This window comes from Oryx dammah, unplaced genomic scaffold (assembly GCF_014754425.2).
Source record: "Oryx dammah isolate SB20612 unplaced genomic scaffold, SCBI_Odam_1.1 HiC_scaffold_2, whole genome shotgun sequence".
Taxonomy (NCBI): Eukaryota; Metazoa; Chordata; class Mammalia; order Artiodactyla; family Bovidae; genus Oryx; species Oryx dammah.
This window is the reverse complement of record NW_024070186.1, coordinates 156492139-156518101: the sequence shown is the minus strand read 5'-3', so window position 1 is coordinate 156518101 and position 25963 is coordinate 156492139. Positions and strand designations below refer to the sequence as shown.

General features: G+C 39.0%; 2 pseudogenes; one reads left to right on the top strand and one right to left on the bottom strand.

The window, feature by feature from the left end:
* The window catches only part of LOC120882208, a 933819-nt pseudogene that overhangs the window by 678297 nt on the left and 229559 nt on the right, over positions 1–25963 (bottom strand).
* LOC120859163 lies at positions 21766–22737 on the top strand (annotated as a pseudogene).

Sequence of the window (25963 nt, the reverse complement as noted above, 5' to 3'; positions counted from 1 at the left end):
TTTGAAATGCAAATTAAAATTAAATTATGATACACATGTACTATAATGGCTAGAATTAAAATAAAATAAAAAAATCCCAAAATAATATAACAAAATTTGTGAGTAAATATATAAATCTTGAACAGTGATATCATCCCATGTATGGGCATAATGTTTCTAAAATACATTTTTCATCTTTCTAATCATTAAATTTTATAAAGTATAGCAGCAATCTGAATAAAAATTATGAATGCTGAATTTGTAGATACTATATTGAAATACACAATTTTAAAAATTAAATACCATTTAAAAATATTGAGTCATTAGCTGATGAATTTTGTTTTATAATAAAATAGCTAAATATCCAGGACGTCAAAGTTAAAAAGATGTAGGAAATACAACTGAAAAAAAAATCTCATTTTAAAAAATTAATTGTATATATACCTAAAACTATTTTTAGGGATTGCTATTTAGGGATTGCTTAAGACATTTAAAAGAGCAAAAAAAAAAAATAATAATTTTGAATTGATAATGAAAAACAGAATGGAAAGGTGAAAAGAATAACACATCAAATAAAAATATCAAGTTGTTTCACAAAGGAACTTAAATTCAGAATTTGTATTTTTGAGTGTTCAGATGAATAGCAATATTACAATCACGTATCTTCAGAACTAAATAAATATTGTATATAGCAGAGAAAGAAAGATTAAAGTTTTTTTTAATTTACAGATAGATTTAATCATGATGAAAAACACACTTTATCACACACTTAGAGCACTTGGTGTTATACGTTTGGTTTTTATAGGAAACTAAAAAATAGAAAGTTGCAACATCCTGTTTTATAAATAAGAAAACAAGAGCTAGTGAAAGTGAAATAATAGTACCTCTGATTGGATCATTCCCACAGATGAAATATGAAGATATGGAAGCAAAAGACAACATATCCAAAGTGATGGAATTTGTACTCCTGGTGTTTTCTGAACTTCCAAACCTCCAAGGGCTATTCTTTGGGGTGTTCTCCATCATTTACATCATTATATCAACTGGAAATAGTTTCATAATAATACTAAGTGAACTTGACCCTGCACTGCACAAACCCATGTATTTCCTCCTAGCAAACTTTTTCACCTTGGAAATCTGTTCCAAGTCACTCTCCCTAGGATTCCGGTGAACCTCTGGACTCACGACAGAAGCATTTCTGTGCTGGACTGTGCCACCCAAATATGCTTCTTCCTTATCCTCAGAACCACTGAGTGTCTCCTCCTGGTGGTGATGGCCTATGACCGCTGTGTGGCCTTCTGTGATCCTCTGCACTATCCCCTGGTCGTGACCCTAAAGTCGTGCCTCCAGCTGGCTGTGGGCTCCTGGGTCAGTGGAATCCCAGTGCAGATAGGGCAAACATGTCAGATCTCTCTGCATTTCTGTCATTTGAATGAGAATAACCACTTCTTCTGTGACATTCCCCCCATTCTGAAGCACACTTTTGCACATGAGCTCTCAGTCTATGCAGTAGCTCTGTTGTTTGTTGCTGTACCTTTTAGGCTGATCGTTGTCTCTTACAGAAAAATCATTTCCACTATTCTGAGGTCGCCAAAAGCCAGAGGGCTAGCCAAAGCCTTCTCCACGTGTCCTTCTCACCTGTTGGTTGTGCTTTTATTCTTTGGATCTGCTACCATTACATACTTAAGGCCCAAATCCAGACATTCTTCAGGAACTGACAGACTCCTCTCTCTCTCTGTTCTACACCATAGTGATGTTGATGTTCAATCCCATGATATACAGCCTTCGGAACAAGGAGGTGATTGGAGCACTGAGAACTTTATTACTTAAAAAATCTCGTGATGAGTTGAATTATCAATGCTTTATCTACTTACATGTAGTTATCAGAGAATCATTATAAATCTCTACATTCTTCTGTTAAGAATTTAACTACTTCTAGTTTATAATGCACTTTTCAGTTCAGTTCAGTTCAGTTCAGTTCAGTTCAGACGCTCAGTCGTGTCCCACTTTTTGCAACCCCATGAGTTGCAGCAGGCCAGGCCTCCCTATTCATCACCAACTCCTGGAGCTCACTCAGACTCACGTCCATTGAGTCCATGATGCAATCTAGCCATCTCATCCTCTGTCGTCCCCTCCTCCTCTTCCCCCAATCCCTCCCAGCATCAGAGTCTTTTCCAATGAGTCAACTCTTCGCATGAGGTGGCCAAAGTACTGGAGCTTCAGCTTTAGCATCATTCCCTCCAAAGAAATCCCAGGGCTGATCTCCTTAAGAATGGACTGGTTGGCTCTCCTTGCAGTCCAAGGGACTCTCAAGAGTCTTCTCCAACACCACAGTTCAAAAGCATCAATTCTTCGGTGCTCAGCCTTCTTCACAGTCCAACTCTCCCATCCATACATGACCACTGGAAAAACCATAGCCTTGACTAGATGGACCTTAGTCAGCAAAGTAATATCTCTGCTTTTGAATATGCTATCTAGGTTGGTCATAACTTTTCTTCCAAGGAGTAAGCGTCTTTTAATTTCATGGCTGCAGTCACCATCTGCAGTGATTTTGGAGCCCCCCAAAATAAAGTCTGACACTGTTTCCACTGTTTCCACTCTTTCCCCATCTATTTCCCATGAAGTGATGCACTTTTAGATACTTTTAAATAATAAACCAAAATTTATCATGCTTATATCTATATATACTAGGCAAATTAATCTATCTTCAATTCTCTATGTCTAAAAATAATCCTGCTTTATGAATAAAAATGTTATGTGCATCGTTTCAGCAGATGAGATGGATCGCATCACTGACTCAATGGACATGTGTTTCAGCAAACTCTGGGAGACAGTGAAGGACAGGAAAGCCAGGCTTGCTGCAACCCATGGATCACAAAGAATCAGCCATGACTTAGCCACTGAACAGAAACGACAATTCTTTTTTTTTAAAAAAGGAAAAACTAGTAATAAAACTAAAATATTGTTGTTCAGTCACTCAGTCATGTCCAACTCTTTGAGACCCATGGACTGCAGCACACCAGGCTACCCTGTCCTTCAATATTTCATGGAGCTTGCTCAAGCTCATGTCCATTGAGTCAGTGATGCCATCCAACCATCTTGTCCTCTGTCATCCCCTTCTCTTGCCTTCAATCTTTCCCAGCAATAGGGTCTTTTCTAATGAGTCAGTTTTTCACATCAGGTGGCTAAAGTATTGGAACTTCAGCTTCAGTATCAGTCCTTCCAATGAATATTGAATACAACAATCATTGGCAGCTGTGGAAAACTGGCATAAGTCCTTTTGAAGATCGCCAATACTGTCATTACCCCTCAGTTCAGTTCAGTCACTCAGTAGTGTCCGACTATTTGCAACCTCATGAATCACAGCACGCCAGGCCTCCATGTACATCACCAACTCCCAGAGTTCACTCAGACTCAAGTCCATTGAATCAGTGATGCCATCCATCCATCTCATCCTCAGTCATCCCCTTCTCCTCCTGCCCCCAATCCCTCTCAGCATCAGAGACTTTTCCAATGAGTCAACTCTTCGCATAAGGTGGCCAAAGTAATGGAGTTTCAGCTTTAGCATCAATCCTTCCAAAGAAATCCCAGGGCTGATCTCCTTCAGAGTGGACTGGTTGGATCTCCTTGCAGTCCAAGGGACTCTCAAGAGTCTTCTCCAACACCACAGTTCAAAAGCATCAATTCTTTGGCGTTCAGCGTTCTTCACAGCCCACTGCTCACATCCATACATGACCACTGGGAAAACAATGGTCTTGACTAGACGGACCTTAGTCAGCAAAGTAATGTCTCTGCTTTTGAATATGCTGTCTAGGTTGGTTATAACTTTTCTTCCAAGGAGTAAGTGTCTATTAATTTCATGGCTGCAGTCACCATCTGCAGTGATTTTGGAGCCCCCAAAAAACAAAGTCTGACACTGTTTCCACTGTTTCCCCATCTATTTCCCATGAAGTGATGGGTCCGGATGCCATGATCTTCGTTTTCTGAATGTTGAGCTTTAAGCCAACTTTTTCATTCTCCACTTTCACTTTCATCAAGAGGCTTTTTAGTTCCTCTTCACTTGCTGCCATAAGGGTGGTGTCATCTGCATATCTGAGGTTATTGATATTTCTCCAGGCAATCTTGATTCCAGCTTGTGTTTCTTCCAGCCCAGCGTTTCTTATGATGTACTTTGCATATAATTTAAATAAGCAGGGTGACAGTATACAGCCTTGACGTACTCCTTTTCCTAGTTGGAACCAGTCTGTTGTTCCATGTCCAGTTCTAACTGTTGCTTCCTGACCTGCATACAGATTACTCAAGAGGCAGGTCAGGTGGTCTGGTATTCCCATCTCTCTCAGAATTTTCCACAGTTTATTGTGATCTGCACAGTCAAAGGCTACCCATATCATGGGTCAAACTACACGGAGGGAACACAGCCCCTCCCATCAGCAGAAAAGTGGAGTAAAGGTTTACTGAGCATGGCCCCACCCATCAGAGCAAGATCCAGATTTCCCCACATCCAGTACCTCTCAGCAAGAAGCTTACACAAGCCTTTTATCCTTATTCATCAGAGGGAAGACAGAATGAAAACCACAATCACAGAAAACTAACCAAACTTATCACATGGATCACAGCCTTTTCTCATTTAATGAAACTATGAGGCATGCCCTGTGAAAGAAAGTGAAAGTGAAGTCGCTCAGTCATCTGACTCTTTGTGACCCCATGGACTGTAGCCCACCAGGCTCCTCAGTCCATGAGCTATGCCCTGTAGGGCCACCTAAAATGGACAGGTAATGGTGGAGAGTTCTGACAAAGTGTGGTCCACTGGAGAAGGGAATGGAAACCACTTCAGCATTCTTGCCTTGAGAACCCTATGAACAGTATGGAAAGGAAAAAATGATATGACACTGAAAGATGAATTTTCCATGTTGGTAGGTGCCTAATATGCTACTGAAGAGTGAAGAAATAGTTCCAGAAGAAATGAAGAGGCTGAGCCAAAGTGGAAACAACACTCAGCTGTGGGTGTGTCTGGTGGTGAAAGTAAAATCCAGTGCTGTAAAGAACAACACTGCATTGGAACCTGGAATGTTAGGTCCATGAATCAAGGTAAACTAGAAGTGGTCAAACAGGAGATGGCAAGTGTGAACATTGACATTTTAGGAATCAGTGAACTAAAATGGATGGGAATAGGTAAATTTAATTCAGATGATCATTATATCTATTACTATGGGCAGAAATCCCTTAGAAGAAATGGAGTAGCCCTCATATGCCAGGAGCCAGCGTGAGGAACTCTGCCCATGGCAAAGGTCATGAGGAAGGAGGCTCGGCATTATGCAAAGGTGAGATCGAGCCTCAGAAAACCCCCTGTTCCCCAGCATCTACCCCTAAAACCAGAGTCTGTTTTATGGTCTCACCTACACCTCTGACTTTATGGGGGGCTCTCCCCCATCACCATTTCTCTTGGAGAAGGAGTTAACTTGCAGCTCCAGTTAATGAAATTCCTGGGAGTGACAAGAGTGTTTCAACTTACAAGGTCCTCTGAAGGTTCTCTAGCCTATCTGAACAGGTTCGTCCTGCCACATGTGATTGTTTACAGCCTCCAACCGTGAGAGGCATGAGATGCTTTAAACTCTCTAAATACAGACTCTTTTGAGAAGTTAGAAAATTATTAGTATAGTATAGTTGGTTGATTAGAAATTATATTGGTGAAGGGTTTTTCATTTGTTGAGCCAATATTTGCTGCTAAATCTCCATATTCCCTGCCCTTATAATGAATATAACTAGCATATAGGAGAAATAAGTATTAACCTTTAAGATTAATCATGTTAAACCTTAGGCTAAGTAAATTCCTTTTCTTAATTGTAACCCGCTACACCTTCACCCTATAGGAATGCAACTTTGTTTAGAGGGTGGCACTTGGTTTAAGAAAAAATCACCCCTGGAAAAAATAAGTTTTCTGGTTGACTGACCATTATCAGAAAGGGCCATAAAATGTCAGCAGGCCTCATGGTCAGAAGATGATGTAAAACCCATAAGACCTTTACATACATTTATATGAAGCACCTGATTTTGACAAGGGTCAGGTCTGCTGATCCCGCATGACTCTGTATTCATCCCTATGTATAACAAAAAGTATATAAGCAAACCTGAAAATAAAGAAATGGGATCAGTTTCTGGAAAGACTGATTCCCCCGTGTCGTTCTTTCTTTCACCTTCTGGCTGAATTCCCATCTGGAGCATGGATACTTGGCAAACTCCTTGTCTTGGAGTTTTATTGGTATTCCACATAAACCAAGTTATTCAGCATATTTTTCTCCACTAGTATTTCCTACTACACTATCCATTTTTAATCTCCCTTTATATCTGTAATTAAATAAGTTTTTTCCTAGAACGCCAATTCCATCTCCCCTTTGAATTACCCTGGATCCACCGGGGCAGGACCCCGGCACTCATAGACAACAAAAGAGTCTGAAATGCAGTACTTGCGTGCACTCTCAAAAATGACAGATCTCTGTTTTTTTCCCAAGGCAAACAATTCAATATCACAGTAATCCAAGTCTATGGTCAAATACCAAAGAAGCTGAAATTGAATGGTTCTATAATGACCTCCAAGACTTTCTAGAACTAACACACCCAATATATGTCCTTTTCATCATAGGGGACTGGAATGCAAAAGTAGGAAGTCAAGAGATACCTGGAGTAACAGGTAAGTTTGGCCTTTGAGTACAAAGTGCAGCCGGGCAAAGTCTAACAGAGTTTTGTTAAGAGAATGCAGTGGTGATAGCAAACACTCTCTTCCAACAACACAAGAGATGACTCTACACATGGACATCACCAGATGGTCAATACCAAAATCAGATTGATTATATTCTTTGCAGCCAAAGATGGAGAAGTTCTATATAGTCAGCAGAAAAAAGATTGGGAGCTGACTGTGGCTCAAATCATGAACTCTTTATTACAAAATTCAGACTTAAACTGAAGAAAGTAGGGGAAACCATGAGGTCACTCAGGTATGACCTAAATCAAATCCTTTATGATTATACAGTGGAAGTGACAAATCAAGGGATTAGATCTGATACACAGATCTGTAACATTGTAAAGGAGGCGGCAATCAAAATCATCCTCATGAAAACTTCCATAGGACCCAGAAATCCTACTCCAGGGTATATACACTGGGAAGACCATAATTCAAAGAGATATGCAGCACTATTTACAATATCCAGGACATTGGAGCAACCTAGATGTACACTGACAGATGAATGGATAAAGAAGTAGTGGTACATATATATAATGGAATATTGCTTAGTCATAGAAAGAAAATGAATTTGTGTCAGTTCTAATTAGGTAGATGAATCTAGAGCATGCTATATAGAGTGAGGAAGTCAGAAAGAGAAAAACAAATATTGTATATTAATGCAAATAAAATGGACTCTAGAAAATTAGTACTGATGAATCTATATGCAGGGCAGGATTAGAGAGGCAGACATGGAGAACAGACTTGTGAACACAGCAGGGGGAGAGGGTGGGGAAAAATTGAGAGATAAGCACTGAATCATTTACATTACCATGTGCAAAGCAGATCTAATGGGAAGTTGCTCTATAACACAGCTCAGCCCAGTACTCTATGACAACCTAGAGAGGTGGGATGGAGTGGAGAATGGGAGGGAGGCTCCAGAGAGAGGAAACATATGTATCCTTAGGATTGATCCACCTTGTTGTGTGGCAGAAAACAACACAACATTGTAAAGCAATTATCCTCCAATTAAAAAAAATAAAAATAAAAAGGTCCAAAATCTACATTTCTGAGAAACATTTCCTGCACCAGATGAACAGACACAAAAAAAGGTACTATCTACTACCACCTACCATTGTTAAACATTAATATGTATGCAGATATATTCTCCTTTAGCATTTTATTTAAGCCTGTGATGTAAAACACGTTTATTTCTTTCACAGAGCACTTCTGATGGGGTGGTCTGATTAGTCTTATACTTTAACATAAAGTCATTGGAGTGTCAGGTTCCTTATGCTTTCCTGCTTTCCTGCTTAGATATGACTTCTGCACTCTCCCAAGGATGAAAGATGGAGAAGGAAATGGCAACCCACTCCAGTATCCTTGCCTGGAAAATCCCATGGACAGAGGAGACAGGTGGGCTGCAGTCCATGGGGTCGCAAAGAGTTGGGCACAACTGAGTGACTAACACTAAGGATGAAAGTAGTGGAAACAAAAGACTGAATACTTGTTGACACCTATCTTCATGTTATTAGCCAAAATTGAGTCATTGCTTCATACTCATCTGGAATGGGGCTGAGATACTGAATATTTCAAATCCTCATAGAACAGCTAAATTGGTTATGAGATTGAAGTTTTGAATTTGTATATCTTGAGCAGGTATACACCATCTCTTATATTATTTTCTTTGAACATAATTATTTTCTGTGTACATAATTATTTTCTGTGTATTAGTTGTCTCTTGCAGTTTTAGTAAATTACCACAAACTGAGTGCCTTAAAATTTATTATCTTAGTATTCTGTAGATGATAAGTCAAACACGTTGGGAAGGCCACATTCTTTTTTTATGCTTTAGTGAATATTCCATCTTTCTTGTTCAATTAAATTATTGGCAGAATTTACTTCCTTGAGGTTGTTGGACAGAGGACTGATTCTTTGTTGGCGGTCCACCAAATGCCATGCTCACATTCTAGAGATCAGGACAGTCCTTGCTCTCTGTCCCAACAGACTTTGGAGCCAACAATGACTAAATGAGCCTTTCTTTTCTCTGCTCCATCTGTGATAACCTATATTGCTTTTCTTTCTCTTCGTTTCTAAGGCTTATGTGTCACATAGGTTCTACCTGAATAATCTCCCCATCTCAATTATTTATGATATTAATCATATCTATAAAGTCCATTTTGTCAAGTAATGTAGTGTACTTTTTCCAATGATCCAGTGGATGTTGGCAATTTGATCTCTGGTTCCTCTGCCTTTTCTAAAACCAGCTTGAACATCTGGAAGTTCATGGCTCATGTATTGCTGAAGCCTGGCTTGGAGAATTTTGAGCATTACTTTACTAGTATGTGAGATGAGTGCAATTGTGCAGTAGTTTGAGCATTCTTTGGCATTGCCTTTCTTTGGGATTGGAATGAAATCTGAACTTTTCCAGTCCTGTGGCCACTGCTGAGTTTTCCAAATTTGCTGGCATATTGAGTGCAGCACTTTCACAGCATCATCTTTCAGGATTTGAAATAGCTCCACTGGAATTCCATCACCTCCACTAACTTTGTTCGTAGTGATGCTTTCTAAGGCCCACTTGACTTCACATTCCAGAAGGTCTGTCTCCAGGTGAGTGATCACACCATCATGATTATCTGGGTCATGAAAATCTTTTTTGTATAGTTCTTCTGTGTATTCTTGCCACCATTTCTTAATATCTTCTGCTTCTGTTAGGTCCATACAATCTCTGTCCTTTATCAAGCCCATCTCTGCATGAAATGTGCCCTTAGTATCTCTAATTTTCTTGAAGAGATCTCTAGTCTTTCCCATTCTGTTGTTTGCCTCTATTTCTTTGCATTGACTGCTGAGGAAGGCTTTCTTATCTCTTCTTGCTATTCTTTGGAACTCTGCATTCAGATGCTTATATCTTTCCTTTTCTCCTTTGCTTTTTGCTTCTCTTCTTTTCACAGCTATTTGTAAGGCCTCCCCAGACAGCCATTTTGCTTTTTTGCATTTCTTTTCCATGGGGATGGTCTTGATCCCTGTCTCCTGTACAATGTCACAGACTTCAGTCCATAGTTTATCAGGCATTCTATTTATCAGATCTAGTCCCTTAAATCTATTTCTCACTTCCACTGTATAATCATAAGGGATTTGATTTAGGTCATTCCTGAGTGGTCTAGTGGTTTTCCCTACTTTCTTCAATTTAAGTCTGAATTTGGCAATAAGGAGTTCACGATCTGAGCCACAGTCAGCTCCTGGTCTTGTTTTTGTTGACTGTATAGAGCTTCTCCATCTTTGGCTGCAAAGAATATAATAAATCTGATTTTGGTGTTGACCATCTGGTGATGTCTATGTGTAGAGTCTTCTCTTGTGTTGTTGGAAGTGGGTGTTTGCTATGACCAGTGCATTTTCTTGGCAAAACATTGTTAGTCTTTGCCCTGGTTCATTCCGTATTCCAAAGCAAAATTTGCCTGTTACTCCAGGTTTTTCTTGACTTCCCCCTTTTGCATTCCAGTCTCCTATAATGAAAAGGACATCTTTTTTGGATGTTAGTTCTAAAAGGCCTTGTAGGTCTTCATAGAACCATTCAAATTCAGCTTCTTCAGCGTTACTGAAGCTGCTAACATTTTTTATCAAGTATCATACTTTACAACAAGAAAAACATGGGAAAATAATGTACTAAATATTCCAAGTATTTTTATTTTAATTTCAATTATCTACTTCACGAAAAGAATTAAAACAAAACAAAACAACAACAAACAAACAAAACAAGAGATCTTAGAGAGTGGATAACACTATATGCGCACAAAATGACTGAATCTTGTACACCTTGTATCTCTCAACAGCGAAGATGCATTCATATTTTTTGCCTTAGTAAAAATTAAGGCAACAGATTATCAAGATGCTAGTAGCATGATTTGACTACATAAACATAGCATATCTACAAAGAAGAATTCAGAGAGAAACAGAGGTTACAATTTATTGTCACACTACAAAATTATAAAGGTCATTCAGTTCAGTTCAGTACAGTTCAGTTGCTCAGTCGCGTCCAACTCTTTGCGACCCCATGAATTGCAGAACGCCAGGCCTCCCTGTCCATCACCAACTCCCGGAGTTCACTCAGACTCATATCCATTGAGTCGGTGATGCGATCCAGCCATCTCATCCTCTGTCGTCCCCTCTTCTCCTGCCCCCAATCCCTCCCAACATCAGAGTCTTTTCCAATGAGTCAACTCTTTGCATGAGGTGGCCAAAGTACTGGAGTTTCAGCTTTAGCATCATTCCTTCCAAAGAAATCCCAGGGCTGATCTCCTTCAGAATGGACTGGTTGGATCTCCTTGCAGGCCAAGGGACTCTCAAGAGTCTTCTAAAACACCACAGTTCAAAAGCATCAATTCTTCAGTGCTCAGCTTTCTTCACAGTCCAACACTCACAGCCATATATGACCACTGGGAAAACAATGGTCTTGACTAGATGGACCTTAGTCGGCAAAGTAATGTCTCTGCCTTTGAATATGCCATCTAGGTTGGTCATAACTTTCCTTCCAAGGGGTAAGCATCTTTTAATTTCATGGATGCAGTCTAAGAGTCATTATGCAGAGTTTTATTTTTAATGTTTACAGAAGGATCAAACTGAAGTCATTGAAAGGTTAAATGTCTAAAGTTAAAAACACATCAATATTTAACAACTGTTCTCCAAACTTTTGCCATCTATATCTAAAAACATCACGAAAAAAAATGCATGATAGTTATATGAACAGGAAAGTACAAAAATATCTATGTCTTTAGGGGGAAAAGTGGGTAAATGATACTGTATTTTCTCATAAAATTGAAAATCACCAGTAAAATTGTGAACTGAATATAAGATCGCCTCGATACATAGTTTCTTATCAGCAAGACACCATAATTTGATCCTGATATTAGAAAATCCAGCATAAAACAATACCATCAGTAATGAATGAATAAATATAATGCATCTATTAATCATGTGGAAAAAGCAAACTAACTATTTCTGATTATACAATGGCAAAATTAAATAGGAAACTAAATGAGTTTAAACCAAGCAGCTAATGCTTTACATTAAGGTAGGTGGGCCGCAGTCCACGGGGTCGTTAAGAGTCGGACACGACTGAGAGACTTCACTTTCACTTTTCACTTTCATACATTGGAGAAGGAAATGGCAACCCACTCCAGTGTTCTTGCCTGGAGAATCCCAGGGATGGGGGAGCCTCATGGGCTGCCATCTATGGGGTCGCACCAAGTCCGACACGACTGAAGTGACTTAGCAGCAGCAGCAGTTTTCTTAAGGCTGTCAAGACATCCTTATTTTTCAGAGTGTATATTGGGGTTAAACCTCAGGGTGATAATGGTATATAGAAAAGTGAGAGAAATTTGTCTGTTCTGCAATAATTTCTAGATTTAGGTCGTAAATATGTAATGATCGCAGATCCAAAGAAGAAAGTCACAACCATGACATAGGATCAGCAGGTGGAGAAAGCCTTTGCTTTTCCCTTTGCCGATAGCAACTTCAGGATGGTGGAGATGATTCTACCATAGGAGCCAAGTATCAGCAGAAAAGGGACCATGACAAACAGCAGAGCAACTGTAAAGACCAGCATATCATTCAGAAACATGTCCTCACAGGCCAGCTTCAGTAGTAGGGGGATGTCACAGAAGTAGTGATTGATTTGGTTGTATCTACAAAAGGACAGAGAGAAAATCTGGCTTGTCTGCCCTATCTCAATTGGAACACCAGTGACCCAGCAGGCAACCACCAGCTGAACACAGACCTTGTGGTTCATGTTAGTGCAGGGGGCTACAAATGGCCACGTAGTGGTCATAGGCCATCATTGTAAGAAGCAGGCACTCTATGTTTCCAAATATAAGGACAAAACTCATCCGTGTTGCACAAGCAAAGAAATATGTCTTTTCTGAGTCCAAAGGTTTATGAGTATTCTAGGAAGAGTGGCAGACACATAACAGATTTCCAAAAAGGAAATATTACTGAGAAAAATGTACATGGGAGGCTGGAGAGTCTGGTCTGTCCTGCTTATGAGAATAATGATGCCATTTCTCATCAGAGATATCACATAGATAATCAGAAACATCACAAAAAGAAGAGTTTGGAGATTGAAACTCCAGTACTTTGGTCACCTCATGCGAAGAGTTGACTCATTGGAAAAGACTTTGATGCTGGGAGGGATTGGGGGCAGGAGAAGAAGGGGACGACCGAGGATGAGATGGCTGGATGGCATCACTGACTCGATGGACGCGAGTCTGAGTGAACTCCGGAAGTTGGTGATGGACAGGGAGGCCTGGCGTGCTGAGATTCATGGGGTCGCAAAGAGTTGGACACTACTGAGCGATTGAACTGAACTTAACTGAACTGAATGTCAGAAAGCTCAACATTCAGAAAACGAAGATCATGGCATCTGGTCCCATCACTTGATGGGAAATAGATGGGGAAACACTGGAATCAGTGTCAGACTTCATTTTTTTTTGGGGGGGCTCCAAAATTACTGCAGATGGTGATTGCAGCCATGAAATTGAAAGATGCTTACTCCTTGGAAGTAAAGTTATGACCAACCTGGATAGCATATTCAAAAGCAGACACATTACTTTGCTGACTAAGTTCCATCTAGTCAAGGCTATGGTTTTTCAGTGGTCATGTATGGATGTGAGAGTTGGACTGTGAAGAAAGCTGAGCACCGAAGAATTGATGCTTTTGAACTGTGGTGTTGGAGAAGACTCTTGAGAGTCCCTTGGACTGCAAGGAGATCCAACCAGTCCATTCTGAAGGAGATCAGCCCTGAGATTGCCTTGGAAGGAATGATGCTAAAGCTGAAGCTCCAGTACTTTGGCCACCTCATGCGAAGAGTTGACTCATTGGAAAAGACTCTGATGCTGGGAGGGATTGGGGGCAGGAGGAGAAGGGGACGACAGAGGATGAGATGGCTGGATGGCATCACCAACTCAATGGACGTGAGTCTGAGTGAACTCCAGGAGTTGGTGATGGACAGGGAGGCCTGGCGTTCTGCAATTCATGGGGTCGCAGAGTCAGAGATGACTGAGCGACTGAACTGACTGACTGACTGAATGTCAGAAAATCCCCAAAGAACAACTTAAATCATTGAAGTGAGATTCATATTCATTAGATATGGCTCAGATGGTAAAGCGTCTGTCTGCAGTGCGGGAGACCCGGGTTTGATTCCTGGGTTGGGAAGATCCCCTGGAGAAGGAAATGGCAATCCACTCCACCACTCTTGCTTGGAAAATCCCATGGATGGAGGAGCCTCATAGGCTACAGTCCATGGGGTCGCAAAGAGTCGGACACGACTGACTTCGGTTTCACTTTCTGTGAAAATAGTACAATTAAGCATTTATCTTTTTTTTTTGTTTGTTTTGTAATTCTATAAATTAAAGGGATTTAGGGTAATTATTAACAGTACATAAGATTCTATTCTCTATTAATGTCCAGTATTTTGTATCCTGGACTCAACACAATTGAAGTATTATGGAAAATTGTATGCTAAATTCTAAATATAAAAGCATAATTTGCAATTCAAGGTTTAATTTTAAATAAAAGTGATATGTTTGAGAATTATTCACTTTTATTTTAAATCTGTTTGTGCGCAGAGCAAAATTGATCCATTTTACTTCTCATATTAAAAAACATAATTCTGAAGCAGAAACATTTGTATCCCACTTTCTCAGTGGTAGGGCACAACCAAATTCTGTAATGCATTTTTCATGAATTTCCCAACTCTTCCATTGGAACTTTCTCAAGAATAAAGCATGCCTTTCCTTCCATATTCTGCAATGATAGTTCTTACTAATTGTGCATGCACTTTATTTGAGACCATTCTGGCTGCCTTTATCTACTAAAATAAGCAACATAACCATAAGGAATTTTAAATCAGGACCTTTTATTTATCTTTTGCAAGCATGCAGCTTATGTTTAACAATGTTCTTGACTTATTGGTTATTTAATTAATAATGACAAACTGGAAGGAATTACATTGATGATATGATTTCTGAAACTCTGCCTAGTAAATCTATTCTCAAATCTCTTATGATGTGCCAGAGGTCACTTTCATTTAAAAATTATCATGTTAATAATATATATAAGATGCAATACATGAAAATTAAAACTGAAAAATATAAACTATTTAAACTATGGTTAACACACAGTTGTCAAAAATATCAAAAGCAGAGAATATATATTTTAGCTAGTAGGTAGGTGAGCAAGTATAGTTTAGTGAGTAATTAGTGAGACCTAAAGCAGAGACATTACTTTGCCAACTAAGGTCCGTCTAGTCAAGGCTATGGTTTTTCCTGTGGTCATGTATGGATGTGAGAGTTGGACTGTAAAGAAGGCTGAGCGCCAAAGAATTGATGCTTTTGAACTGTGGTGTTGGAGAAGACACTTGAGGGTCCCTTGGACTGAAAGGACATCCAACCAGTCCATTCTGAAGGAGATCAACCCTGGAATTTCTTTGGAAGGAATGATGCTAAAGCTGAAACTCCAGTACTTTGGCCACCTCATGCAAAGAGTTGACTCACTAGAAAAGACTCTGATGCTGGGAGGGATTGGGGGCAGGAGAAGAAGGGGATGACCGAGGATGAGATGGCTGGATGGCATTATGGACTCGATGGATGTGAGTCTGAGTGAACTACGGGAGATGGTGATGGACAGGGAGGCCTGGCATGCTGCAATTCATGGGGTCGCAAAGAGTTGGGCACGACTGAGTGAATGAACTGAACTGAATTGAACTGATACAGACTCAAAGTTCTACTGTATTTAGATATACTGGAAAATATAAGAATTTTAAAAGAAAGGTGATTAGTAAACTGTAGCTTTAAATAGTAAATAGGAAATTGGAAAACACAAATAGCTTTAACTGCGCTACTCTTCTATTAGTAAGCTACTGGCAATAGCATATTATTGAATTGTGTTAATGTCATGTTATATTGATATTATAGATGAAGAAACTAGGACTCAAAGGTTTACGTGATTAAGAAGGAAAAAAAAAAAGTTGTTCTCTTTGACTTTCAGGATTCATGAGCATTGTGAGAAGGGCAACAGATCCACAACTATTACCAAAAAGGAAAGAATTGCCAGGGAAAGAATACGCGGGAATGTAGGGGTCAGGACCCACTTTTGGTATTAGAATCTCAGTACTATTGCCCATCAAAACAATTATATACCTGACTAAAAACAACCCAAATAGAAGCCACTGGAGATACTGAACATCAGCAAAACACAAGACAAGAAATTCTTTCAATTTAATTAAAATTTATTCTGGTATATTTCTTTTTGTTCTCTTCTCTTTTCTGTGTTTTCTCTGTAGAAAGAGAAGATTTAGCATTTGCTTTCACTCATCCATCCACAACATTTCTTATTCGTCAGTGCTAAAGAAATTATAATTTCTAATTGTACAAGTCCAGCATTTTGATACTTAAGTTATCAACGTATACAATGAATATGATTCATGGTAAAACAAAGTTTTGCATGTTATTATAAACAGTGAGTAAATTAGAAAAAGCAACTGCTCTGTGTGCTATCACTAAGTTATCTGTACTATACCTCTTTCTTGCAAATGTTTAAGTGCTTATTATTAAGCGAAATAAATATCAATGCTCTAATATTGCTACTTTTGAACTCAAGTCTCCATTACTTGGAAAAATTCAAATGATTAAGAACATGTATGATAATTCAGTTCAGTTCAGTTCAGTCGCTCAGTCGTGTCTGACTCTTTGCGACCCCATGAATCGCAGCACGCCAGGCCTCCCTGTCCATCACCAACTCCCGGAGTTCACTCAAACTCACGTCCATCGAGTCGGTGATGCAATCCAGCCATCTCATCCTCTGCCGTCCCTTTCTCCTCCTGCCTCCCAGCCCTCCCAGTATCAGAGTCTTTTCCATTGAATCAATTCTTCACATGAGGTGGCCAAAGTACTGGAGTTGCAGCTTTAGTATTTTTCCTTCCAAAGAACAATCTTCTCCAACACCACAGTTCAAAGCATCAATACTTCAGCTCTCAGCTTTCTTCACAGTCCAACTATCACATCCATACATGACCACTGGAAACACCATAGCCTTGACTAGATGGACCTTTGTTGGCAAAGTAATGTCTCTGCTTTTTAATATGCTATCTAGGTTAGTCATAACTTTCCTTCCAAGGAGTAAACATCTTTTAATTTCATGGCTACCATCACCATCTACAGTGATTTTGGAGCCCAGAAAAATAAAATAAGCCACTGTTTCCACTATTTCCCCATCTAATTCCCATGAAGTGATGGGACTGGATGCCATAATCTTAGTTTTCTGAATGTTGAGCTTTGAGCCAACTCTTTCACTCTCCTCTTTCACTTTCAAGAGGCTCTTTAATTCTTCACTTTCTGCCATAAGGGTGGTGTCATCTGCATATCTGAGGTTGTTGATATTTCTCCTCACAATCTTAATTCCAGCTTGTGCTTTCTCCAGCCCAGTGTGTCTCATGATGAACTCCGCATATAAGTTAAATAAGCAGGGTGACAATATACAGCCTTGATGTACTCCTTTTCCTATTTGGAACCAGTCTGTTGTTCAATGTCCAGTTCTAACAGTTTTTTTTTTTCCTGACTTGCGTATATGTTTCTCAAGAGGCAGGTCAGGTGGTGTGGTATTCCCATCTCTTTCAGAATTTTCTGCAGTTTGTGATCCATACAGTCAAAGGCTTTGGCATAGTCAATAAAGCAGAAATAGATGTTTTTCTGGAACTCTCTTGCTTTTTCCATGATCCAGTGGATGTTGGCAATTTGATCTCTGGTTCCTCTGCCTGTTCCAAAACCTACTTGAACATCTGCAAGTTCATGGTTCATGTATTGCTGAAGCCTGGCTAGGAGAATTTTGAGTATTACTTTACTAGCATGTGAGAGGAATGTAATTGTGTGGTAGTTTGAGCATTCTTTGTCATTGCCTTTCTTTGGGATTGGAATGAAAATTGACCATTTCCAGTCCTGTGGCCACTGCTGAGTTTTCCAAATTTGCTGACATATTGAGTGCAGCACTTTCACAGCACATCTTTTAGGATTTGAAATAGCTCAACTGGAATTCCATCACCTCCACTAGCTTTGTTCATAGTGATATTTCCTAAGGCCCACTTGACTCCACATTCCAGGATGTCTGGCTCTCAGTGAGTGTGAATGATCAAGCCATCATGATTATCTGGGTCATGAAGATCATTTTTGAACAGTTCTTCTGTGTATTCTTGCCACCTTTTCTTAATATCTTCTGCTTCTGTTAGGTTTATACCATTTCTGCCCTTTATTGAGCCTATCTTTGCATGAAATGTTCCCTTTGTATCTCTAATTTTCTTGAAGAGATCTCTAGTCTTTCCCATTCTATTGTTTTCCTCTATTTCTTTGCACTGTTCCCTGAGGAAGGCTTTCTTATCTCTCCTTGCTATTCTTTGGAACTCTGCATTCAAATGGGTATATCTTTCCTTTTCTTCTTTGCTTTTCACTTCCCTTCTTTTCACAGCTATTTGTAAGGCCTCTACACACAGCCATTTTGCTTTTTTGCATTTCTTTTTCTTGGGCATGGTCTTGATTCCTGTCTCCTGTACAATGTCATGAACCTCTGTCCATAGTTCATCAGGCACTCTGTCTATCAGATCTAGTCCCTTAAATCTTCCTCTCACTTCCATGATACTTTGTCAAATATCTGGGACCCATTTGTCTAGACTGTCTTTTAAAGTGAAGTCAGCTAGATGCAAAAATAATAAGTTCTAATTTCCTTAACTATTAGTGAACAGAATTAGTTAGCATCTTGGATGAAATAAATGACCCCATACTTTTGGTCTGTGCATGCTCAGTCATGTCTGACTCTTTGCAACCCCATGGACTATAGTCCACCTGGCTCCTCTGTCCATGGAATTTTCCAGGCAAGACCCTGGGTTGAATTGCCATTTTCCTCTCCAGGGTATCTTGCCGACCCAGGGATCAAACTCACGTTTCCTGCACTGGCAGATGGACTCTTTGTCACAGGCACCACTTGGGAAGCACTTTTTGCCTACCATTCCTCATTTCTCTGCAATGAAATAGGTAATTGCTCTAATGCAGCATGATTAAGAATAATATTGAAGAAACATTAAGAAAAGGTGGCTTTCATTTATATGTTACCTTTATATTAGATCAGAGATATAAAGGTTTATGAGAAAGTTGTAAAGGGCAGAATAATAAGGGTAATTAAGTACATATACTATTACTTTATTGATATGCCCCACAACAGAATGCAATAAAAGAGGATTTTTAAGATAATTGATAAGATTAAATATTGGAGTTAATTAGTTTAATTTCATGTGAGTGATATTTTAATATATATTATGTCATGTAACACTTAAGTTTATGTAAAAGAAGAGATACTTAGATTTTGTTTGGGAGTCCATTCATTGTCCAATGCTTTGACAAAAATCTGATTTCAAGCTCCCTATTTATTTTGCTCAAGTTAAGAAAAATTTGAAACAAATTATAGTCATATTTGATGTATATGTATCCTTCACATATAATTAATAGTTCAATAAAACATTTTAATACACCTCATAAGTAAGAACTCTGTTGTTATACCATGTCCATATAGTTGAACAAAATATGCACCAACATTTTGATCAATTTTATTCTTTCATTTGAAGGACCAGGTTACTTTTACTAAATCACATTAGCGGCTAAATCTGAGATTGTAATATTAAGGTTCTAGAGTTAAATACAGTATTTTTCATCTTCCACGACAGTGTTGTCTCAGACACATCAGTAAAATAAAAATTAGTATCATAATGAAGTTAAAGTTTCCCTTGTGAAGATTAGTGAACATTTATTTTTTTAAAGAATTCGTTTAGACCATCTCTTGATGTATTTTTCAAAATTTGCCTGTGTATTTTTATTATTTTTACTATACTTATTATCTGCCAAACTCCTATTTTGAAACTGTTTCTTTTCAATCAACATTTGTGTGTGTAATATATGGATTCTTGAAGGAGAAAGATTGATAACAAAGAATTTTAAAAACATGACTGTATTTTTGATACTCAAATAATACATCTAATATACTTAATATATTTAATGTTAATAAACTTGATGGCTTTATAAGGTATTTTATTAATATAACTGTTCAAATTAAACTGGAATTTTTATAATACATTTTTTGTGTTTATGTGTTTCAAGAGTAATATGTGAGTTATTTGAATTAACAAAGAGATGAATATTTGTCTTAATTATATATTATATTTATACTGTATATACTTCTCTAAAGATTAAGTAAGCTCATCCTTTTCAATTTGGTAACTCCATAGTTGAAGTTATTTACTCTATGTATGAAGAACATTTTTCATGTGAATCTGGGAGGAACTCTCTGGGAAAATAAAGACATGAGACTTTCTTTTCCTTCAAAAAGTGATTTTAAGCTGATTTGCTCATTCTCTATTTGATATGTGGATGTCTCATTATAACACAGATATAGTGTGTTTCATGTTAGTAATATAAGCTATTGGTAGGTCACTGAATTCAGCTCAGTCCTACCCATAGCAGATTTTCACTCTTTTAAATCAGTGTTGTTCTATACAGCACACTGAAGGAAAACAAGAGTCACAGTGCCCAAATCTTTGTCCTAAATACAGTAAACGTAATATCTAACTGTTTCAATGATGGAGGCTTCAGGTACAGATATTTGTGACCTTTTGACATTTTGCTTGTTTGTTTTGCACTTTGCTTTCTTCATACTTCACTGAATAAGCAACACTCTGAGCATAGGGAAATAGAGCCAAAATGAAACACTACATTGTGGTTTATATTAACACATGCTTCTTTTAGCAATACCTTTTCTAAAGAATTTTATTACCTGTCATCCGGAGATATTTGCAGTCAGTGCTATTTATATCCAAGGGCTCTATTTCCCTGGATTCAAACAACTGTAGATCCAAAGTACTGTGAAATAATAATTTCCAGAGTTGAAAAAGTAAACCAAATTTGCAGCACATCAACAGCAATTTTAAAAGTATTTAAATTGTATTTACAACCTTTTAGACAACATTCACATTGTATTAGGTTTTATAAGTAATCTATAGATGGGCTCAAGTATGTGAGAAGAGGTCTGTTGCTTATATTGTAAATATCTCTCCATTTTGTGTAAAGAACTTGAGCATCTTTCATTTTGGTATGGGGGTAGGGGGTTCTGGAACTACATGCCCCTCCCCCCACCTAGGGAAGACTTTATTTTATAGTAATTATAAAAAAAAAATTCAGGTACTAGAATGGCCAAGTGGTTAAGACATTGGACATAAGGTCCAATGGATTTATATTCTCGTGAGTTCAAACCGCACTTCCAGTACTAGTGGATCTGCTGGTGACTCAGATGGTAAAGAATCTGCCTGCAATGCAGGAGACCCAGATTTGATCACTGGGTTAGGAAAATCCCCTGAAGGGACTGGCTCAACACTCCAGGATTCTTGCCTGGAGAATTCTATGGACAGAGGAGTCTGGCAGGCTGCAGTCCATGGGGTTGCAAAGAGGTGGACATGACTGAGTGATATCACAATAATAATAATAATCCCATTTCCTGGTAATCTGGGAATATATGTTAAAGTTAAGTAATTTTCACATCTGCTTTTAACATTTAAATTCAATACTATCTTCTGATGTAAATGCATTTGCTCCCACTTTACCAATTGTAAGCTTCATGCTTGCTGTAGGAAATCTAAGATTAGCCTCAGATGTGCATTTTTTACTATAATAATTTTGGGATTAAAACCTCCTATATTCATTTGTTTTTGTGAATTTTAAGATAACATAATATGAAAGTGAGATGCCATGAATTTAACAGAAAATAAACTGTAAGTTAAACCCTGTAAACTGGCACTATTTTTAACATGAAAGTTTAATCAACAGCAATTAATTTATTTTTACAGAGTAATGCATCCACTTGGACTCAACTTTTCATCACTGGACTGTTTCCTCACTGAAAAGGATTTCTAAGAAACAGACATGAGGAAGTAATTGGTAGGCTCTATTTTTGCCATATATTGCTTTTAGAACTTAAAGATAAAAGCTGAGATGTCAGGGTCTCCATCAGATTTAGATTTATACAGGATTTAGATAATAAAAAAAAAACGGACTATACTGATGGGCTTTACAGATAATTTTGAGGTGCAAATATTTCTATTTTTACTATTTCTAGCAATCTATTTTTTTTTTACCATGATAGGAAATTTAGGGTTGGTTTTCTTGGTCATTATGGATTTCCAGCTCCACAACCACATTTACTATTTTCTGACAGCATTATCATTCTTGGGTACCTGCTATTCTTCAGTTATCACCCCAAAAATCACACCCCAAAGAATAAAACGATTTCTTTTATTGGATGTGGCACACAGATGTTTCTCTTTCTTACTTAGGGGACCACAGAATGCTTCATCTTGGCCACAATGGCCTATGAACACTATTTAGCCATCTACAATCCTCTCCTGTATTTAGTTACAATGTCACCCAGATTCTATGTGCCACTTATAATTTCCTGCTATGTTGTTGGTATCTTGCATGCTACTTTACACACAGTGGCTAATATTACCTTATCCTTCTATATATCCAATGAAATCAGACATGTCTTCTGTGACATCCCTCCCCTCGTTGCTATTTCTTGCTCTGATAAGTTAATGAACCAGCTTTTGGTTTTCTATTTTTCAGGCTCTATTGAGATATCCACCATAATGATTGTTCTGAGCTCCTATGATTTCATTTTGTTAGCCATTCTGAGGATGCATTCTGCTGAAGGAAGAAGTCTTTTCAACATGTGCTTCTCATCTAACAGGAGTGTCCATTTTTCATGGTACAGTCCTCTTCATATACGTGACACCCAGTTCCAGCTATGCCTTAGATTATGATATGATCATGTCTGTGTTTTACACCATCATAATTTCCATACTGTATCCCATCATCTATAGTTTGAGGAACAAAGATGTCAAAGAGGTGATGAAGAAAGTATTGGGGAAAAATTGGTTTATCAACAAAGTATATATTTCACATTAAATATTAAATTGAAAAAAATTAAGGCTGATGTTTAGTGTTTTCAAGTCAAAAAGTTGAAAAATAAAATATTTTCTTTTAGTTTATTAGTGCATATATATTATTTTTAGATATTTAAAATAAAGATCATAGTCAAACCACTACATATCCAGGTTTTGCACATGCAGGAAACTGTGACATCTATATGCATCTATCTCCACATAACATGGGTATATAAAATATATTTTAGGGAGCAGTCCTAAGATGGCAGAGGAATAGGACGGGGAGACCACTTTCTCCCTCACAAATTCCTCAAAAGAACATTTCAACGCTGAGCAAACTCCACAAAACCACTTCTGAATGCTGGCAGAGGACATCAGGCACCCAGAAAAGCAGATCCTTGTTTCCAAAAACTGGTAGGAAAAAATATAAAAGATGAAAAAAGAGACAAAGGAGGTGGGGAGGGAGCTCCATGCTGGGATGGGAAGCCCATCCCAGGAAGGGAATTTTAAGAAGAGAGGTTTCCAAACACCAGGAAACACTCTCCCTGCTGAGTCTGTGGTGAGCCTTAGAAGCACAGAGGGCAACATAACAGGAAGGAAAAATAAATAAATAATTAAAACCAACAGATTACAAGCCCAACAGTAAGTCCCCCAGTGGAAAAGCAGCACAGACACCTGCATCCACCACTAACAAGTGGGGGCAGGGCAGGGAGATGTGGGAGGCACAGGCTGCAGTGCTTTGTAAGAAGGGGGCAGGAATGCCCCGCGCATAACCAGAATGAACTAACTTGGGCTAGCAAACCAGACTGTGGGATAGCTACCACGTGAAAAGCTCAAACATAAGACACCACCAGGACCACGCACAGAACAAAGAATGGAACAGAAATAGCCGGCTGCAGACCATCCCCCACCGGGGACAGGCAGCCAGAGCCGTAAGGGCTGGAAAGGGGCAACCGCAGCCCCAGAGAGACTTTACCTACCAAACTGCAAGCAGGCTTCTTTGCTAAGACTTCTGGGGGTGCTGGACAGTCACCATCTGCCTCACAAGGGACACCAGTGGTACACCCAGAAAACTGAGCAGCAGAGACAGGAAAGGCGACAACTCGCAGCAACTGCGCTCGCCAAACACCTGAGCTACTCGGACCTGGGAAGGGCACAAAATGCAGTCCCAACCGAATCTGTGCCTCTGAGGGCTACCTGGGTGCCGAACCTGAGCGGCTTAGACCGGGGAGGTGCATGCAGCCTAGGGCTGGCCTCAGAGTGCTCCTGGCTGAGCAACATAGAGCTGGAGCCGTTTGTGTGCCACGAGCAGGGACAGGCCCAGCGGGGCTGAGATACTGCCTGCACATGACAGTGTTATTTGTTTGCAGCATCCCTCCCTGCCCACAGCGCGACTGAACAAGTGAGCCTAAAACAAAAACAAAAACAAAAACAAACAAACAAAAAAAAACAGTGTCCACCACTGCCCACCCTGTGTCAGGATGGAAATCAGACACCGAAGAGACGAGCAAACAGAACAAGTTAAACAGAGGGAACCGCCTTGGAAGTCACCCCACTCTGCCCACAACACCAGAGAAAGGGCCAGATATATCTTTACTATTTTTACAATCATTCCTTTTTTCTTTTTTCTTTTTTTTTTTTGCTGATGCTGTTGTGCGGTTGTTGTTCTTCTTTTCTTTTTCTTCTTCTTTTTTATCCCTAACTTTTTAAAATTGTAAAGTCCTCTATTTCTCCTCTAAATTTTATTTCTATAAGCGACTATTACTTAAAAAAAAAAAGACTCTATTTTTTATAGTCTTTGTATGGTTGTTGGTGTTTTCTTAATAATTCTTATGACTTTGTTTCTTTGTTTTCTTGGTTTTTTTCTTTTTCTTTTTTCCTTCTTCTTCTTTTCTTTAATATTGCATTTTTGAAAATCCAAATTCTACTCTAGATTTTTAATCTTTGCTTTTTGGTTTTTGTTGTCAATTTTGTACATTTAAAAACCCAAACTTCACTACCCAATTTTACCTGAGAGCGAGATTACTGGCTTGACCACTCTCTCCTCCTTTGGACTCTCCTTTTTCTCCACCAGATGGCCTCTGTCTCTTCCCTCCCCCTTCTCTTCTCTATCCAACTCTGTGAATCTCTGTGTGTTCCAGACGGTGGAGAACACCTAAGGAACTGGTTACTGGCTGGATTTGTCTCTCTCCTTTTCATTTCCCTCTTTTATCCTCCTGACCACCTCTGTCTACTTCCTCCCTCTCCTCTTCCTTGTATAATTCTGTGAATACCTCTGAGCGGTCCAGACTGTGGAGCACACATAAGGAAGTGATTACTGGCTAGCTTGCTCTCTCCTCTTTTGATCCCACCTCATCTCATTCCAGTCACATCTAACTATCCACTCCCTCTTCTCTTCTCCACGTAACTCAGTGAACCTCTCTGGGTGTCCCTCAACGTGGAGAAACTTTTCATCTTTAACCTAGATGTTTTATCATCGGTGCTGTATAGATGGAGAAGTCTAGAGGCTACTGTAAAAATAAAACTGAAAACCAGAAGCAGGAGGCTTAAGTGCAAAGCCTGAGAATATCAGAGAACTCCTGAATTCAGGGAACATTAAGCAATAGGAGCTCACCAAATGCCTCCAAACCTACACTGAAACCAAGCTCCACCCAAGGGCCAACAAGTTCCAGAGCAAGACATACCATGCAAATTCTCCAGCAACAATATACAGGCAGCTCAAAGTTACTCCAAAACCATTGACATCTCATAACCAATTACTGGTCACTACATTGCACTCCAGAGAGAAGAAACCCAGCTCCACCCACCGGACCTCCAACACAAGCCTCCTTAACCAGGAAACCTTGACAAGTCACTGATACAACCCCACCCACAGTGAGGAAGCTCCATAATAAAGAGAACTCCACAAATTCCCAGAATATAGAAAGGCCACCCCAAACGCAGTAATATAACCAAGATGAAGACACAGAGGAATACTCAGCAGGTAAAGGAACAGGAGAAATGCCCACCAAACCAAACAAAAGAGGAAGAGATAGGGAATCTACCTGAGAAAAAATTCCAAATATTGATAGTGAAAATGATCCAAAATCTTGAAATCAAAATGGAATCACAGATAAATAGCCTGGAGACAAGGATTGAGAAGATGCAAAAAAGGTTTAACAAGGACCTAGAAGAAATAAAAAAGAGTCAATATATAATGAATAACACAATAAATGAGATCAGAAACACTCTGGAGGCAACAAATAGCA